Genomic DNA, 19,790 nt, shown 5'->3' on the forward strand with positions numbered 1-19,790 from the left:
ACAGTTGACAGTCTGCACGAAGTACTGTATAGTCTTTTCTTCCTAAAAATGGGAACACAGACTAGAAGTATCACCCACCAGCATAACATGGCCCCATATAAACTTCGAATCTCATCAAGAGCACCGCTCCCCCCCCCCCTCCCCCCTCACCCCTCCCCCACCAGGAGTTACCAGATGGAAAGGACAGATATTGAGAGTTATAGTGTCGTTGAAGAAACGTGGAAAATCACTTGTACCAGAACACATTGCATAAAGGAAGCATTTCCCACGACACGAAGGTTCTCTGAGAATGGTCAGGTGCATCCAAAACTACGAAGGTGTGTCAAGTGCGTCAGAATCAGTAGAAGTCCTACCAAACGTGCGTGATGTAAACAGTGCCCAGAAAGCAATGCTAATAAAGCAAACATGTTGTGTCGAAAATGTAATAAAAAATGTTGTTGTCACCTATCGTAACTGAAGCCAACTTCATGAGTCAAGGTCGCTAAAAAAAGCGTTTATTGGATGAGCAGTCTCCAGCTGGTGATGAACATGAACACTTGTAAGACTTTTGGCAGATTAAAACTCTGTGCCGGACCGAGACTCGAACTCGGAATCCGAACTCCCGAGTTCGAGTCTCCGTCCAGCACACAGTTTTAATTTCCCAGGAAGTTTCACATCAGCGCACACTCCGCTGTAGAGTGGAAATTTCATTCTATGAACACTTGTAATCGGCGCAGTACAGTTACGTTTGTGTTTGTACATAGCTTTTTTAGCGATTTTGGTTTCTGAAGTTTTCCTCAGTTACCGTACGCTGCAAGCTCCCCCTTCACTGATAATGTCAGGAATAAATTACATGATACCTACATGTGTCCAAACTGCAGTTAGTAATGTAACAAAAAGTATGAAAAGAAAAATAATGTAATGGTTTCTAAGAATGATGACTTAATGAGAACTATCTGTTGTGCCAAGTTAACCCTACGTGAATTTTAAAATGAGAAATTTTCTTACATAAAGTTCTGCATATAATTACTTTTGTTATTCGAAGTTAATTCAGTAATGCGAATTCTTTAACATTAGCTGTGTTAGATATAAATTTGCTACCTAATATAGCTATTGTTAAAAACTTTGCAATCAGAGAATTAATTTCGAATTATTTCGCACAGCTATGAATCAACAGTGTCTATTCTTTCAGATATGCATGTAAGAATTGTTATTATTAGAATTTTTTAAAAAATTCTGATTATTGTTATTATTATCAAAAGATATTGATCAAAACATATTGGTATATAACAATGTTAAAAGTTATACGAAAAGTGTGTGCTAGTAGAAGTTCTTTGCAGTTTTTCAGTGTCGAGTAATAATGCACCGAGAAGTTCATTCGTATAGTAAACGTGAACAAAACACCAGGGCTAATGGTGTAATAGATCAAGAGTTCCTTGTGACACGGTCGAACCATCAATAAGCAGTACTACGGACAAGTCCCACTGTGCCAGTGCGAAATCAGAAAAAAACGCTAGCTTTGTGGAGAACAATTAATGGGTTTTGCACCACAATATCGAGCCTACTCACACGTCGTTGCTTATTCGTGAATTTTGCCTAAGAAGTACAATCTAATGATGCGTCAGCCTCCATGTTCGTCAGACTTGGTCCCATGTGACTTTTTTCTGTTCTCAAAAACAAACAAAACTTTAAAGGGGATGTAGTTTTATAGCATAGGTGAAACCCTTGGCACGAGAACGTGGAGATGGCATCGGCCCGTCTGCAGGTAGAGGGGGGAGGAGGGGGGGGGGGTATCAGGTCCACCACCCCGGCCCCCTCTCTACCACCGATAATGGTCTCCTGATCAATTGAGCCTGGATCCGTCCTAGAGGGAGTAAAACGAGGAAAAGTTACCGCCCTTTCGCGGGCCGCAGAGTCAAGTGCTGCATCCGCAAAGATGAAATTAAAATCACGTCCCTCAGAGAGCTGAAAGCTCCTTTGTCTATGTTAATCCAATGACGCCACAAGTTCGCGGCGGTAGCTGAGGGGTCAGTGCGGCATATTGCTCACCGAAGGGGCCCGGTTTCGATTCCCAGCCGGGTCGGAGATTTTCTCCGCTCGGGGACTGGATAGTGTATTAGTCTGATCTTCGTATCGTCATAACTGACACGGAAATCGCCTGCATTACATCACATGACAAGTATAAGCCTCTGCAACGTCCTAACAGGGTACGGCTTGACCCTAATGTACACTACTGGCCATTAAAATTGCTACACCACGAAGATGACGTCCTACAGATGTGAAATTTAACCCACAGGAAGAAGATGCTGTGATATGCAAATGAGTAGCTTTTCAGAGCATTCACACGATGTTGGCGCCGGTAGCGACACCTACAACGTGCTGACATGAGGAAAGTTTCCAAACGATTTCTCATACACAAACAGCAGTTGACCAGCGTTGCCTGGTGAAACGTTGTTGTGATGCCTCGAGTAAGGAGGAGAAATGCGTACCATCACGTTTCCGACTTTGATAAATGTCGGATTGTAGCCTAACGCGATTGCGGTTTATCGTATCGCGACATTGCTGCTCGCGTTGGTCGAGATCCAATGACTGTTAGCAGAATATGGAATCGGTGGGTTCAGGAGGGTAATACGGAACGCCGTGCTGGATCCCAACGGCCTCGTATCACTAGCAGTCGAGATGACAGGCATCTTATCCGCATGGCTGTAACGGATCGTGCAGCCACGTCTCGATCCCTGAGTCAACATATGGGGACGTTTGCAAGATAACAACTATCTGCACGAACAGTTCGACGACGTTTTCAGCAGGATGGACTATCAGCTCGGAGACCATGGCTGCGGTTACCCTTCACGCTGCATCACAGACAGGAGCGAGTGCGATGGTGTACTCAACGACGAACCTGGGTGCACGAATGACAAAATGTCATTTTTTCGGATGAATCCAGGTTCTGTTTACAGCATCACGATGGTCGCATCCGTGTTTGGCAACATCGCGGTGAACGCACTTTGGAAGCGTGTATTCGTCATCGCCACACTGGCGTATCACCCAGCGTGATGGTCTGGGGTGCCATTGGTTACACGTCTCGGTCACCTCTTGTTCGCATTGACGGCACGTTGAACAGTGGACGTCAAATTTCAGATGTGTTACGACCCGTGGTTCTATCCTTCACTCGATCCCTGCGAAACCCTACATTCCAGCAGGATAATGCACGACCGCATGTTGCAGGTCCTGTACGAGCCAATCTGGATACAGAAAATGTTCGACCCCTGCCCTGGGCAACACATTCTCCAGATCTCTCACCAATTGAAAACGTATGGTCAATGGTGGCCGAGTAACTGGCTCGTCACAATACACCAGTAACTACTCTTGATAAACTGTGGTATCGTGTTGAAGCTGCATGGGCAGATGTACCTGTACACGCCATCCAAGCTCTGTTTGACTCAATGCCCAGGCGTATCAAGACCGTTATTACGGCCAGAGGTGGTTGTTCTGGGTACTGATTTATCAGGTTCTATGCACCCAAATTGCATGAAAATGTAATCACATGTCAGTTCTAGTATAATATATTTGTCCAGTTTTCTTCTTGGTGTAGCAATTTTAATGACCAGTAGTGTACATTCTAAACTGAAGAAGTGCTTTGTCGTATCGTCTTTCGACTGTTGATATGGCTGTGTGTGAACGTACCAAAAGCCAATCAATAAAAAAAGGTACCTTTATTATAGTTTTCAATCTGGTGTACCTACTTCCAAATATTTGGAATAATATGTTTTATTTATAGAATGATTGACCAAATTCCTCTGTAGTGTAGGGTAAACAGCGATCTCATCAGCATATTTCTCTTGGCTAAAGCTGCTGCTCGAAGCAAATTATTCTACGTGAACTGTACACGTGTTTGAAGTACATGACGTAGAGCAATATCGAACGCCTTTTAGAAATATGTCAGAAGCCTGCACCGACTAGTTGCCGTGTACGGTGAACTAAAAAAGCTATCCAGAAATGCTCAGGCACACGTCAGCTCTTTGAATCTTAATACTGAGCACGTCACTCGCATCTTGTATGTCCAAGGGGCTCCGTTCCTCCTAGTTAGACGTCGCGCTGCATCAAAGAGACATCTCGCTGATTATATTTCACACACGTGTCAACCTAAGTAATCAGCCGTGCCCTCGAGGTTAACGTGTATCTTCGGCGCACATCGCTACCTTTCTGATATTCTGTGAACAGCACCGGGAGTCCCCGACAGGCGTCTGCCGCACAAACGATGAAAGACGCGTCGCCGTGCTTGGACGCCGTTCCATATACACCGACTTTAATGCTCTTTTTAAGAGCTGTGTGTGAAAGCGGACTGCACCGAGCGGCCGGCTTACCGCTTCTCTTTGGCTTCTGACGTCACAGATAACGCCGCCACAAAGCCCGCCATACCGATGGCTAATGAGCGAACCCCGGGGGATTCATTTGAAATTGCGACGCACGCGATACGTAAATAACGCGCGGTGAAGGTAAACAAAATTCCAAAATTAAGGTCCGGCAGACATATCTGTACTACTCGTATCATGTAACTTTTGGATCTTTTAGTTTCATGTAATATTCCCGAAAAGCCCGCTAAACCCGCTGGGCACGACAGGTAATTAGGATTGTGGAAAGGGCCAAATAAGTTTGGGGTCAGTCTCACCTTCTAATTGTAATTTATTGTAATTTAACAACACATTTAAACCAAAGCGGCACACAGCCGAACCTTTGCCAAATGCAACTCTTTCACGGCTGAAGGCCTCCAAACAAGAAATCCTAACAAATCAACAAGATAAAAATCCAATTAAAATAGCAACACAATAATTTTAAAAAATCTATCACAGCTAGGTGAAAAGCCTCAAAGAAAAGTAGACAGAACAAACATATGCAAGGTGCAATACAAATGACTTAAGGCCACAATTAGGTTTCAAAATTTTAGAATATATTACCATAGACTTTCAAAGGCAGAAGGCCACTATATTTAAAAACAAGAAATCTTAAAAATCAACAATACAAAAATGGAATTAAAAAAAGAAAAGAAAAGAAATAAAAAAACATATATCACGCCCAAGTGGAAAGTCTCAAGGCAAAGCAGATAGAGCAAACATATCCAAGGTGCAATATCAAGCCTGAAAGCCACAATTAAGTTTCAAAAATTTTAAAATATATTACCATAATCTCTTACGGGCAGAAGGCCGCAATGTTTAAGCTTGAAAGATAATTTCAAGAATACGGTTGCAAGACGGAAAGCCCGCAGTTAATTTTGCAAAATTTTTAAGAAAAAAATAACCATAAGCCTTAAATTTTAAGTAGCTGAAAACAGATAATTAAACACCGGTGGGAAAGACAATAAAGACAACGTCACTCACAAGGGAACCTCCCCATCGCACCCCCCTCAGATTTGGTTATAAGTTGGCACAGTGGATAGGCCTTGAAAAACTGAACACAGATCAGTCGAGAAAACAGGAAGAAGTTGTGTGTAACTATGAAAAAATAATCAAAATATACAAACTGAGTAATCCATTTGCGAGATAGGCAACTTTTTGAATGATGCGAGCTCAGTAGCCCCGTGGTCCCGTGGTTAGCGTGAGCAGCTGCGGATTGAGAGGTCCTTGGTTCAAGTCTTCCACCAACTGAAAATTTTTATTTTCAGGCAATTATCAGAGTTCAGGCACTCAAACATAATCAACTTCGGTCTCCAAAATTCCAGGACATGTTCAGATTTCCTTGGACATATACAGGTCTACACACGGAAAAATTTGAAAACGTTAAAAACATATGTTTTGAGAGAGCGCAGAGGAAACTGTGCGACTATGAAACTGTTGCATTCATTTGTTGCAGTTTATGTGACACACTCTTATGTTTTCATCACTTTTTTGGGAGTGATTACCACATCCACGAGAAAACCTAAATCGGGCAAGGTAGAAGAATCTTTTTACCCATTCGCCAAGTGTGCAAGTTAGGTGGGTCCACAACGTATTTCTGTCATGTGACGCACATGACGTCACCAGTGTCGTATGGAATATATAAGACGGGTTTTACTGGATCAAATGTTTTCGGTTCCCATTGCAGAGGCACTTCTATTCGTCTACTAATCGCACGGTTTTGCGGTGCGGTCGCAAAACACAGACACTAAACTTATTACAGTGAACAGAGACGTCAATGAACGAACGGACAGATCATAACTTTGCAAAAATAAAGAAAGTAAAATTTTCGCTAGAGTGAAGACTTGAACCGAGGACCTCTCGCTCCGCTGCTGCTCACGCTGACCACGGGACCACGGCGACGGTACGCTTACATCCTCCTTTATATTGCCTATGTTGCCGATGGACTACTCAGTTTGTATATTTTGCTTATTTTTTCATAGTTCCACACAACTTCTTCCTGTTTTCTCGATTGATCTGTGTTCAGTTTTTCAAGGCCTATCCACTCTGCCAAATTATAACTAAATCTGAGGGGGGTGCGATGGGGAGGTTCCCTTGTCAGAAGCCTCCAGGGAGATCGGTCTGCCTTCGTTCACTTAGGTGAGACAGGTGGTGAGACCAACCACACTTGATCCGTCGGAACCCAACCAAGGGACAGCCACGGACCGACCGACACAAAAACATGCTTGCCCTCAATCAGTACATGAGAACTCACACACAAAAGGTTACGAACGTGATAATCGACAATGATGTGTGTATTAGCTGTCAAAATTACACACCATGTTGAAATGCGACAACAGGTGAGGAAAGGGCGCTGCCTGAATTTGCGTAAATGGCCAGGGCAGGTAACCAGAACACTAACGGTCACAAGGCAGAAAATTCCGCTGGTGCACTTGAATTGTAGTCAACCAATATGGTTAACTGCATCCCATGGCGGCTAAATTTCAGTAATAGAAACACTCGGTGTTACTCACAGGAAAACCTCCCCAACAGTGAACCACCGAAACGAACCACCACAAGATGAATGTACGTGGCTTGGGTAGTTGAAGCCACTACTCAACTTTGACGTCCTGGGTCGGTGCAATTGGACAGCTCCACACACGCTCCGACACTGCGTAGGGACCGCCAGCGGACCCAGCCGATTGCTCCGTGCGGAGATAACTTCCCTCGTCCGCAGCAACCGACCGATTCCCGCAGAATGCCGACAACATCTAAAATAATTGTCAGTGGAAATAACGCCAAGTACACACAATCTGACAAACACTTCAACGAAGACCTGAACGATACCCAACAGTAATTAAGCGCGCACGAGGACAATTCGGGATTCGATGCACAAACACACAGCCGAATCACGAACGATCGGCGAGTGAAAACGCGTAGTCTGATTGGACGACAGACCGACGATCCACCAAGACGGTGGCCCGGCTCAAGTGCTCGTAGATTGTGTTCCAAAAATGAGCAGCTACAAATTCGTTGGGCAATAGACCGCACCGCTCTATCAACACAACTGGCACTGCTAAGAGTATCCTACGACTTTCACATCGCTGGCAACAATACTTTGAGGGTCAGTAAAACTTTGAAAGACGAATCTATTTTGTACAAGTTGTAAATAAATAGTTGCCACTATTGAAGTTCCAACCCTGGTGTTTCACAGCATTGTGTACTGCGTACGTTCTGAGACGATGATTTCATCAGCATGACGATACGCCCTACCATAAAGCAGCATCTGAGAGGCAACTGTTTATGGACAATTACAGTCCTGAAGTAGTCTGTCCTGCACACAGTTCCGATCTGAACCTAATGCAACACCTTTACGATAAGTTCTAACGTCGACCTGGTTCGAGAACCCAGTGTCTATTCCTCTACAGACATTCAGCCAGTCGGACAGTCTACGTATAGGTGGAAATAGGCTCGAATAGAAAACGTAATTATGTCTGCGGCGGCGACGGAAAGGGGCGGTCTAACGGAAGGTGAGTATCCATCAGAAATCATGAATTAGTAAGATGGATAACTCAGGTTGAGAGCGGTAATGCATGTAAATGTCTCGAGGAGATCATTATCCAGCTGCGGAAGTCAAATTGATGATGGTGATGATAATAATAATGATGATAATCATGATGACGGCGATGATGCGTTGACACGTAGAGTATGAACAACACAACATCTGTTCTGTTGCTTGAAAGATTGCATTTTTAAATACTCTTTTAACTACTCTGCGTAAAAAGATAAGGAGAGATTTATTTTTGTCAAGGATTTCAAACTTCTTTGTAATTTTGTAAAGCTGCTACTCTGTTGTTTTTAACAAGCGATTATGTAACTTCACTTGTCTGATAAACGTTCTGGTGCCCTCCTTCTTGTGGGAGCTCGAAGACACTGGAGTAAGTTGCATGTACTCCTATTTATTGTAAATAATTAACTGATTCATTCTACTTAGTGCAAAAGCAATTACCTTCCTCATCTCCACCGTTATGAATATAATTTTTATTGTATTTGATTTTTAGCGGCCCTTGGCGTGAAACGGACGAACATTGTTCGTGTTCTATAGTTAATCCAGGAGAGAGAGAACCCTCCCAACGCCCCCCCCCCCCCCCCCCCGCCCCCCTCCCCGCACCCAGATCGTTTTCCTTATCTTACATTATTACTTTCCGTGTAGTATTTGTTCTAAACTCGTTATAGAGCAATAACGCTACCCATCATGCTCATGGCCTGATGCGCCCCCATATTTTGCTTACTGACAGCTGTATATTTGAATATCTGTAATTTTCGTTTTTTCGGAAACACCAGTTTACTTTCGTCTCACGCCACTTTCCAAAAATGAATTTTTTTCCACTGTCACTGGGACGTTCTTTCTTTAACGCGGGTTAAGTCTTATATTATTCGCAATATTTTTTGTAGCGTCGCTTACTGAGAAACTTTTCATTGTAATACTTCAGTATTCAAGAAAGGCACAATTCATGCTCTGCGGTGTCGTAGGCCATAAAGTTCAGAAAACTGTTGAAGTTAGCTGTTTTCTGCGGCCGGCCGGAGTGGCCGTGCGGTTCTAGGAGCTACAGTCCGGAGCCGCGTGACCGCTACGGTCGCAGGTTCGAATCCTACCTCGGGCATGGATGTGTGTGATGTCCTTAGGTTAGTTAGGTTTAAGCAGTTCTAAGTTCTAGGGGACTGATGACCACAGCAGTGAAGTCCCATAGTGCTCAGAGCCATTTTTTTTCAGCTAATAACTAACTTCTACAAAATCAGGCAACGGTACCACAAAATGACGCAGTGTTTTCGATGGCACCAATTACCGCAGAAAGCAAGAATAGTTAGCTCCCATGTTCAGCAGTACCTAAATGAAGCTATAGACGTTAACAGCTGTTTGACGATGAACCTGCCGCTTCGAAGCCGGTAATGACGCGATTTGATTTGTAATAAATAGCATTATTGTTATTGTTTTGGGTTTTGGTTGTGACTGACCTATATTTTCACAAGGCCACAGTCTTACCATATTACTTTTTGCTAAAGTAGTGCAAATAGTAAAAGCAGAAAAATACATCCCACAAAAGACTTTCACAAAGTTCTGACGTTATACTCTGAAAAGTAACGTTTATCATTGCATATCTGTGTGAAAGACCCGCGGTTATTCGTTAAGTGGAGCGGGCAGCTTGGTATCTGACATCAGCTACAACCGTTTTGGCAGTCCGTGGTCTGCTAAAAATTTCCGCTGTGTGCGTCTGATGGCCTCATCCGACAGCACAGTTTTCACAGTGCGTGGCTTTCCTCTGCCCTGCCAAAAAGTTGCTTCGAGACCAACAGACGCAAGTTTTGCTCCCCGCCATTTCTGAGTCACGGCAAAACTTCAGCCTGCTGCACAGACTGGCAACTGTCCCTCATTTGTAGATAAAAGCTAATTTGAGCACTTCCCAAAATGTAAAAACACAATCTTTTGACTGCAGGACAATGACTCACAAGTACGTCACGTCACGTCATGTCATGTCATCATCGAAATCATTACACAGTTCCGTTTTCCAGGGTATTATTTATGAGCCCCTTCCGCCTTCTGCTGTCCTTGTACCATCTGTTACTGAGAAAATCATCTATTTTCCTTCTTCTTCAGCGATATCTTCCCTCATCGTGTCCAACAACGGGGGTCTGTGTCTTCCTACCGGGCGCTTTTCTTCCAGCCTACTTTCCAAACTTTTCGGGCCGTTCTTGTAATCTCCAATCGCATTAAATGTCTGTACCGCCGTACTCTGTACGTCCTGATTCTGCCTAGAAGGTACATGTTGATTCCTAGTTTCTTCCTCACCTCTTCATTCCTTAACATACGCGCCTTAGTCCGCTGGATGGTGGATCTAAGGTTTTCCATTTCTGATGCGTGGAGCTCGATGACTTTCTCTCTGTGAGAGTGCACACTTCGTTGACGTAGGTCTCTACTGGTGCGAAACAGCTCTTGAACATCACTAATTTTGCTTTTCCTGGAATACTGTCATCCCCTAAAAACGTTGTCACTTGTTGATGGAATTCAGCACCAGCTCTGTTGGTAATCTCCTGTCTAGTCAAATTATCCATAAACACTCTATCAGGTTTCAGTAAAGGCAGTGTTAAGAGCCATTCGCATGCAAAATGAACCTTTTGTTTGCTAGTACCATTCGATGTTAGCACATTGTGCTTACTCTGATAACTACTCACACTAGTTTTGAGGATAATATCTCTGCAATGGGTGGCCTTTCTTGGAGGTATGGGTTATGAGTCAGAGTGTAAAGAGCTTACATCGATATCATAAGACAGATTAATCCCACGAATGATGTCAAAACGTTAGAGGAAAAACTGCCATGTCCTGCGTACCACAAGTAACGTTTGAGAGAGGACGAGCCACTCTCTCACTTATTTTCATGTTCAAGGCTGCTCTTTGATGTTGATATTATAAAAAACACAGTCACGCGGTTCCGGACTGAAGCGCCTAGAACCGCACGGTCACCGCAGCCGGCCATTGTTATTATACCGTAGACATCATTTTTATGAGACGACTGGTAGTTATCAATGTGAGCAGGCGCTGATGGGAGCAGGTACGTTGTTAATGCATGGAGGATCTTTATGGTAGCGTTTCTGGCCATGGCAGGAGCAGGGACGCAGGAGAGATGAGTGTCATCTGGACAAGGCCCTTCGACAGTATTGTAAATGCCCATTGTGTAGAAAGATGGCTTCTGTAAAAATTCGTGAGTTTCAATGTCCACCTTGGATCAGACGCTATCGATGGTCGTGGTGTGTCGTCCCTCTTCCTGTGGTTTTTTTTTTTTTTTTTTTGGAAAGCCTCAGGCCTTCCGAAGGATCTGAGTTTGGAATGCAACATTTATGGTGACCCTGAGGTGGTCTATGTTGGAACACAAAAGCACTTCTCTTAGTTTAGTCAGGGCTCCTGCTCACACATGGTGTAACATTTGGCCAGTCCAGATAACGATCTCTGTAATAAACGTGTTGTTCACTTTAGGCCTAAGCGAAATCTCAAAACATACTGCCTAAACTGGCTGTGGGAGAAACAGTTCGGGAGTATGACTCCCTGCACGGGAATTTGAGAGTTAGGAATTGGATGCTTCTCTAGGAGGGAAAAGAGTATTATTAACTTTGGTTAGGAATGGCCGCAGGGTAGACGAGTTAGAGGGAAGACATGGCGCTCGTGGAGTCTTGTGATGGGCAAAAAACCCTTGTGTGGTCGATTGCATGGGTGGTTTTTTTTTTCAAGTTTACCGAGGTTTGATGGAAAAAAAGAGGAGGGTGGTGAAATGTGGCTACTAATTCAGACTCCAGTCTGGACAGGAGATTTTTGTCTTGACTCATGTTATGAGCAGGATGCACTGAGGTCACTTGTCCTGACTGTGACTTTGCACTGGCATTCGCCTTTACTGCTCGGCCTGTGGTGAAGTCTTGACTGTACCGACAGTTTACAGCTCAGCCCTCTCGACTGAGTACAAACTTATTCTTGACGTTTTATTTCCTTGCATGCACTGCCACAAAAGTGAGTCAAATTGGTCTGTGGTACGACCGGCCAACAGGAGAGTCAAAAGCTGCACTCTGCCGAGATTTCAGGGCTCCATTACAGTGTAATTGCAGTCAGTCTAACAGTATGCCAGTCCACGACTTCCCACGTTTCGTGCCCACGATAACGAATTACAGACGCCACTCATCACCACTCTGCAGGTGCTTGCACCATGACCACCACCTGAGACAGGAGTATGCATTGAGAAAGAGGTGTAGTACTGCTGTTCCGGCTTGTCAGGGCAAACAGAATCACAGTCTTGCCACCAGTTCTCAGCTGCAACAACGTACTGTAACTTCTGTGTAGAATAAATCCTTCAAGGTCTATTAAGCATTAGATAATTTCAGATTTGGCGTTTTACGGATCGGAGCAAGGAAGGTCAGATCCCTTAATCGGGCAGGTAGATTAGAAAATTTAAAAAGGGAAATGGATAGGTTAAAGTTAGATATAGTGGGAATTAGTGGAGTTCGGTGACAGGAGGAGCAAGACTTTTGGTTAGGCGAATACAGGGTTATAAATACAAAGTCAAATAGGGGTAATGTAGGAGTAGGTTCAATAATGAATAAAAAAAATAGGAGTGCGGGTAAGCTACTACAAACAGCATAGTGAACGCATTATTGTGGCCAAGATAGACACGAAGCGCACGCCTACCACAGTAGTACAAGTTTATATGCCAACTAGCTCTGCAGATGATGAAGAAATTTAAGAAATGTATTATGAAATAAAAGAAATTGTTCAGGTAGTGAAGGGAGACGAAAATTTAATAGTCATGGGTGACTGGAATTCGGTAGTAGGAAAAGGGAGAGAAGGAAACGTAGTAGGTGAATATGCATTGGGGGAAAGAAATGAAAGAGGAAGCCGCCTGGTAGAATTTTGCACAGAGCACAACTTAATCATAGCTGACACTTGGTTCAAGAATCATAAAAGAAGGTTCTATACCTGGAAGAACCCTGGAGATACTAGAAAGTTTCAGATACATTATGTAATGGTAAGACAGAGATTCAGGAACCAGATTTTGAATTGTAAGACATTTTCAGGGGCAGATGTGGACTCTGACCACAATCTATTGGTTATTAACTGTAGATTAAAACTGAAGAAACTGCTAAAAGGTGGAAATTTAAGGAGATGGGACCTGGATAAACTGAAAGAACCAGAGGTTGTACAGAGTTTCAAGAAGAGCATAAGGGAACAATTGACAGGAATGGGGGAAAGAAATACAGTAGAAGAAGAATGGGTAGCTTTGAGGGATGAAGTAGTGAAGGCAGCAGAGGATCAAGAAGGTAAAAAGACAAGGGCTGCTAGAAATCCTTGAGTAACAGAAGAAATATTGAACTTAATTGATGAAAGGAGAAAATATAAAAATTCAGTAAATGAAGCGGGCAAAAAGGAATACAAACGTCTCAAAAATGAGATCGACACGAAGTGCAAAATGGCTAAGCAGGGATGGCTAGAGGACAAATGTAAGGATGTAGAGGCTTATCTCACTAGGGGTTAGATAGATACTGCCTACAGGAAAATTAAAGAGACCTTCGGAGAAAAGAGAGCCACTTGTATGAATATCACGAGATCAGATGGAATCCCAGTTCTAAGCAAAGAAGGGAAAGCAGAAAGGTGGAAGGGGTATATAGAGGGTCTATACAAGGGTGATGTACTTGAGGACAATGTTATGGAAATGGAAGAGGATGTAGATGAAGATGAAATGGGAGATATGATACTGCGTGAAGAGTTCGACAGAGCACTGAAAGACCTAAGTCGAAACAAGGCCCCGGGAGTAGACAACATTCCATAAGAACTACTGACAGCCTTGGAAGAGCCAGTCCTGACAAAACTCAACCATGTGGTGAGCAAGATATATGAGACAGGCGAAATACCCTCAGACTTCAAGAAGAATATAATAATTCCAAACCCAAAGAAAGCAGGTGTTGACAGATGTGAAAACTATCAGCTTAATAAGTCGCGGCTGCAAAATACTAACGCGAATTCTTTACAGACGAATGGAAAAACTGGTAGAAGCCGACCTCGGGGAAGATCAGTTTGGATTCTGTAGAAATATTGGAACACGTGAGGCAATACTGACCCTACGACTTATCTTAGAAGCTAGATTAAGGAAAGGCAAACCTACGTTTCTAGCATTTGTAGACTTAGAGAAAGCTTTTGACAATGTAGACTGGAATACTCTATTTCAAATTCTAAAGGTGGCAGGGGTAAAATACAGGGAGCGAAAGGCTATTTACAATTTGTACAGAAACCAGATGGCAGTTATAAGAGTCGAGGGGCATGAAAGGGAAGCAGTGGTTGGGAAGGGAGTGAGACAGGGTTGTAGCCTGTCCCCGATGATATTCAATCTGTATATTGAGCAAGCAGTGAAGGAAACAAAAGAAAAATTTGGAGTAGGTATTAAAATCCATGGAGAAGAAATATAAACTTTGAGGTTTGCCGATGACATTGTAATTCTGTCAGAGACAGCAAAGGACTTGGAAGAGTGGTTGAACGGAATGGATAGTGTCTTGAAAGGAGGATATAAGATGAACATCAACAAAAGCAAAACGAGGATAATGGAATATAGTCGAATTAAGTCGGGTGATGCTGAGGGCATTAGATTAGGAAATGAGACACTTAAAGTAGTAAAGGAGTTTTGCTTTTTTGGGGAGCAAAATAACTGATGATAGTCGAAGTAGAGAGGATATAAAGTGTAGACTGGCAATGGCAAGGAAAGCGTTTCTGAAGAAGAGAAATTTATTAACATCGAGTATAGATTTTAGTGTCAGGAAGTCGCTTCTGAAAGTATTTGTTTGGAGTGTGGTCATGTATGGAAGTGAAACATGGACGATAAATAGTTTGGACAAGGAGAGAATAAAAGCTTTTGAAATGTGGTGCTACAGAAGAACGCAGAAGATTCGATAGGTTTGCCGGCCGCGCTGGCCGTGCGGTTCTAGGCGCTCCAGTCCGGAGCCGCGCTGCTGCTACGGTAGCAGGTTCGAATCCTGCCTCGGGCATGGGTGTGCGTGATGTCCTTAGGTTAGTTAGGTTTAAGTAGTTCTAAGTTCTAGGGGACTGATGACCACAGCAGTTGAGTCCCATAGTGCTCAGAGCCTTTTGATTAGATGGGTGGATCACATAACAAATGAGGAGGTATTGAATAGGATTGAGGAGAAGAGAAATTTGTGGCACAACTTGACTAGAAGAAGTGATCGGTTGGTAGGACATGTTCTGAGGCATCAAGGGATCACCAATTTAGTATTGGAGGGCAGCGTGGAAGGTAAAAACCGTATAGAGAGACCAAGAGATGAATACACTAAGCAGATTCAGAAGGATGTAGGTTGCAGTAGTTACTGGGAAATGAAGATGCTTGCACAGGATAGAGCAGCATGGAGAGCTGCGTCAAACCAGTCTCAGGACTGAAGACCACAACAACAACAACAATTTCAGATTGAGTATTGAGCCAAGGTGAATAGATTAAACAAAAAAGCCTTCTAAGTCTTTGGCAAACAAATGCCACCCACTGGAGTGCTAATTACTTGTTGGTTCTAGTTGTGTTGCCAACAGTTCATTATTTATTTGTCATCTCGCCTAACTGTTGTTTGTCTTATCTTATGATCAATAAACTTTCGAAATTTATTGTATATAAAAGATTAACCCCATGTTGATACACTGCTGGCCACCGTAAATGCAACACCCTGAAGGAAGCATCGGAATCAAGTGAAATTTACACCATGGGTTTGCAGCGATGAGATACGCAACTGATTAGAATTTCAGCGCAGACGCACATCACGCGCGCCTGTGGCGCCACCACGTCATAGCGCCATTTAAGGCTTGGCGATTTCGACGAGTGTACGTTCGGCACGTGTGTTTACCTTGTGGTTGTTTCACAAGACGATCAGTTATGCCTCGTAGACAACAGCGAACATCTTTTGATCAAGTATCCGAGTTCGACAGAGGAGGGATAGTGGCTGACCGAGATTGTGGATTATCATACAGAGAAATCGCTAGTCGTGTTGGACGAAACCAAACAACTGTAATGCGGATATGTGACCGTTGGATGCAGGAGGGTACGACGGACCGACGTGGTCGATCGCATTCACCTCGGTGCACCACTGTACGTGCTGATAGGCATGTTGTGCGCATGGCAGTGACGGATCGCTCAGTGACATCCCGAACCACAGCACAGCACATTGCGTCTGTAACGCATCATCCAGTGTCTGCGCGTACCATTCGACGCCGTTTACAGCAGAGTTGTCTGTCCGCAAGACGTCCATTGCTTCGTCTACCATTGACGCAGAACCACAGACGTCTCCGTCGCCAATGGTGTGATGACAGACGGATGTGGACGGCAGAATGGAATGACGTTGTCTTTATTGACGAGGCACGCTTCTGTCTGCAGCACCACGATGGTCGGATTCGAGTGTGGAGACACCGTGGAGAGAGGATGCTGGACAGCTGCATTATGCACAGCCACACTGGTCTTGCACCGGGTATTATGGTATGGGGCGGTATTGGATATTACTCTCGCACGCCTCTAGTACGCATTGCCGGTACTTTAAATAGCCGGCGCTACATATCCGAGGTGCTGGAGCCAGTTGTCCTTCCTTACCTTCAGGGCTCGGCCACAGCCATATTTCAACAGGATAATGCGCGACCACACGTGGCACGCATTGTCCAAAGGTTCTTCGTCAATAACCAGATTGAACTGCTTCCCTGGCCGGCTCGCTCTCCGGATCTTTCGCCGATAGAAAACATGTGGTCCATGGTTGCTCAACGAGTGACCCAGATTACATCCCCAGCTGCCACACCAGATGATATTTGGCAACGTGTGGAAGCTGCTTGGGCTGCTGTACCCTAGGAACACATCCAACGACTCTTTGACTCAATGCCGAGACGTGTGGCAGCGGTGATCTCCAACAATGGCGGCTACTCTGGCTACTGATTCTGGCAGGAACCACATGTCACAGACGTCTGTAAACGTAATCATTTGCTACGTGGTCAACATGTTATCTACAAAATAAATCTTGTTGTGCTACCTCTTGTCTTTCTTGGTGTTGCATTTACGGTGGCCAGCAGTGTATATTAATCACCCATCAATAATTGACTACAATAATATATCATGGCCACCATTTCATTAAAATATTTCGGCATCAGTCTGTATTTAAAATTCTAATAAAAGTGATTTCCTACAGTGCAGGTTAGCAACAACCACTGTCAGAGGGCAGAATCAATTTAGCACATCGATGGCCAGGTAGACAAGCGGATGATGGTTCAAATGGCTCTAAGCACTATGGGACTTAACATCTGAGATCAGCAGTCCCCTTGACTTAGAACTACTTAAACCTAACTAACCTAAGGACATCACACACATATCATGCCCGAGGCAGGAATCGAGCCTGCGACCGTAGCAGCCGCGTGGTTCCGAACTGAAGCCGCTAGAACCGCTCGGTCACATCAGCTGGCCAAGTGTAAGGCTGACAAGTTAAAGTGATTCCCGTCAGGGTGTCAACTTACAGTCACCTGTAGCCTTTCAAAACAAACTGCAAGAGTAGTATTGTCTTCAAAGTCACATGATCGCAATTTCATCAACAGACTTCTCAATGCACTATACGCTGATGTGACAAAAGTCATGGTTCAGAGATATGCACATTCGTGGGCCTACTGCAAAAACCCTTTAACTCCAGTTTTTTACGTTTTCGAGTTATGTACACAGACGGTATCAGAAAACAAGTAGCTTTCGTCTGGAGAAACCAGTTAAGAACATTTATCACTGTAAGGAGTTAGAGAGATATGCCAAGATTCCACTAAGTATGTACATACGTGACTGTTTTGTACAGCAAAAATCATTCAGGTGCACTTGAATGATTTTTCCAGTACCTTTCAATATGCTTGATGAAATAATTTGAACAACGAGAATCCTTCAAGTTTACTTAATGGATTCAGCAGAAAAAGGAACCACAACTTACTGGATTTAAATTTTATAAGTCGACTGATGCAGGTTTGTATTTCTTACATGAGGAATACCGCTGTAGGCAGTACAGTAGAAGATGAATGGACATTCTAAAAAGGGCCATCAGAGAAGTTGGGAAGGAAAACATAGGTACAAAGAAGGTAGCTGCGAAGAAACCATGGGCAACATAAGAAATACTTCAGTTGGTTGATGAAAGGAGGAAGTACAAACATGTTCCGGGAAAATCAGGAATACAGAGATACAAGTCGTTGAGGAATGAAATAAATAGGAAGTGCAGTTAAGCTAAGACGAAATGGCTGCAGGAAAAATGTGAAGACATCGAAAAAGATATGATTGTCGGAAGGACAGACTCAGCATACAGGAAAGTCAAAAAAACAACCTTTGGTGACATTAAAAGCAACAGTGGTAACATTAAGAGTGCAACGGGAATTCCACTGTTAAATGCAGAGGAGAGAGCAGATAGGTGGAAAGAATACATTGAAAGCCTCTATGAGGGTGAAGATTTGTCTGATGTGATAGAAGAAGAAAGAGGAGTCGATTTAGAAGAGATAGGGGATCCAGTATTAGAATCGGAATTTAAAAGAGCTTTGGAGGACTTACGGTCAAATAAGGCAGAAGGGATAGATAACATTCCATCAGAATTTCTAAAATCATTGGAGGAAGTGGCAACAAATCGACTATTCGCGTTGGTGTGTAGAATATGTGAGTCTGGCGGTATACCATCTGACTTTCAGAAAAGCATCATCCACACAATTCCGAAGACGGCAAGAGCTGACAAGTGCGAGAATTATCGCACAATCAGCTTAACAGCTCATGCATCGAAGCTGCTTACAAGAATAATATGCAGAAGAATGGAAAAGAAAACTGGGAATGCGCTAGGTGACGATCAGTTTGGTTTTAGGGAAAGTAAAGGGACGAGAGAGGCAATTCTGACGTTACGGCTAATAATGGAAGCAAGGCTAAAGAAAAATCAAGACACTTTCATAGGATTTGTCGACCTGGAAAAAACGTTCGACAATATAAAATGGTGCAAACTGTTCGAGATTCTGAAAAAAGTAGGGGTAAGCTATAGGTAGAGACGGGTCATATACAATATGTACAACAACCAAGAGGGAATAATAAGAGTGGACGATCAAGAACGAAGTGCTCGTATTAAGAAGGGTGTAAGACAAGGCTGTAGCCTTTCGCCCCTACTCTTCAATCTGTACATCGAGGAAGCAATGGTGGAAATAAAAGAAAGGTTCAGGAGTGGAATTAAAGTACAAGGTGAAAGGATATCAATGATACGATTCGCTGATGACATTGCTATCCTGAGTGAAAGTGAAGAAGCATTAAATGATCTGCTGAACGGAATGAACAGTCTAATGAATACACAGTATGGTTTGAGAGTAAATCGGAGAAAGACGAAGGTAATGAGAATTAGTAGAAATGAGAACAGCGAGAAACTTATCAGGATTGATGGTCACGAAGTCAATGAAGTTAAGGAATTCTGCTACCTAGGCAGTAAAATAACCAATGACGGACGGAGCAAGGAGGACATCAAAAGCAGACTCGCTATGGCAAAAAAGGCATTTCTGGCCAAGAGAAGTCTACTAATACCAAATACCGGCCTTAATTTGAGGAAGAAATTTCTGAGGATGTACGTCTGGAGTATAGCATTGTGTGGTAGTGAAACATGGACTGTGGGAAAACCGGAACAGAAGAGAATCGAAGCATTTGAGATGTGGTGCTATAGACGAATGTTGAAAATTAGGTGAACTGATAAGGTAAGGAATGAGGAGGTTCTACGCAGAATCGGAGAGGAAAGGAATATGTGGAAAACACTGATAAGGAGAAGGGACAGGATGATAGGACATCTGCTAAGACATGAGGGAATGACTCCCATGGTACTAGAGGGAGCTGTAGAGGGTAA

Source organism: Schistocerca piceifrons, chromosome 1 (assembly GCF_021461385.2).
Source record: "Schistocerca piceifrons isolate TAMUIC-IGC-003096 chromosome 1, iqSchPice1.1, whole genome shotgun sequence".
Classification (NCBI taxonomy): domain Eukaryota; kingdom Metazoa; phylum Arthropoda; class Insecta; order Orthoptera; family Acrididae; genus Schistocerca; species Schistocerca piceifrons.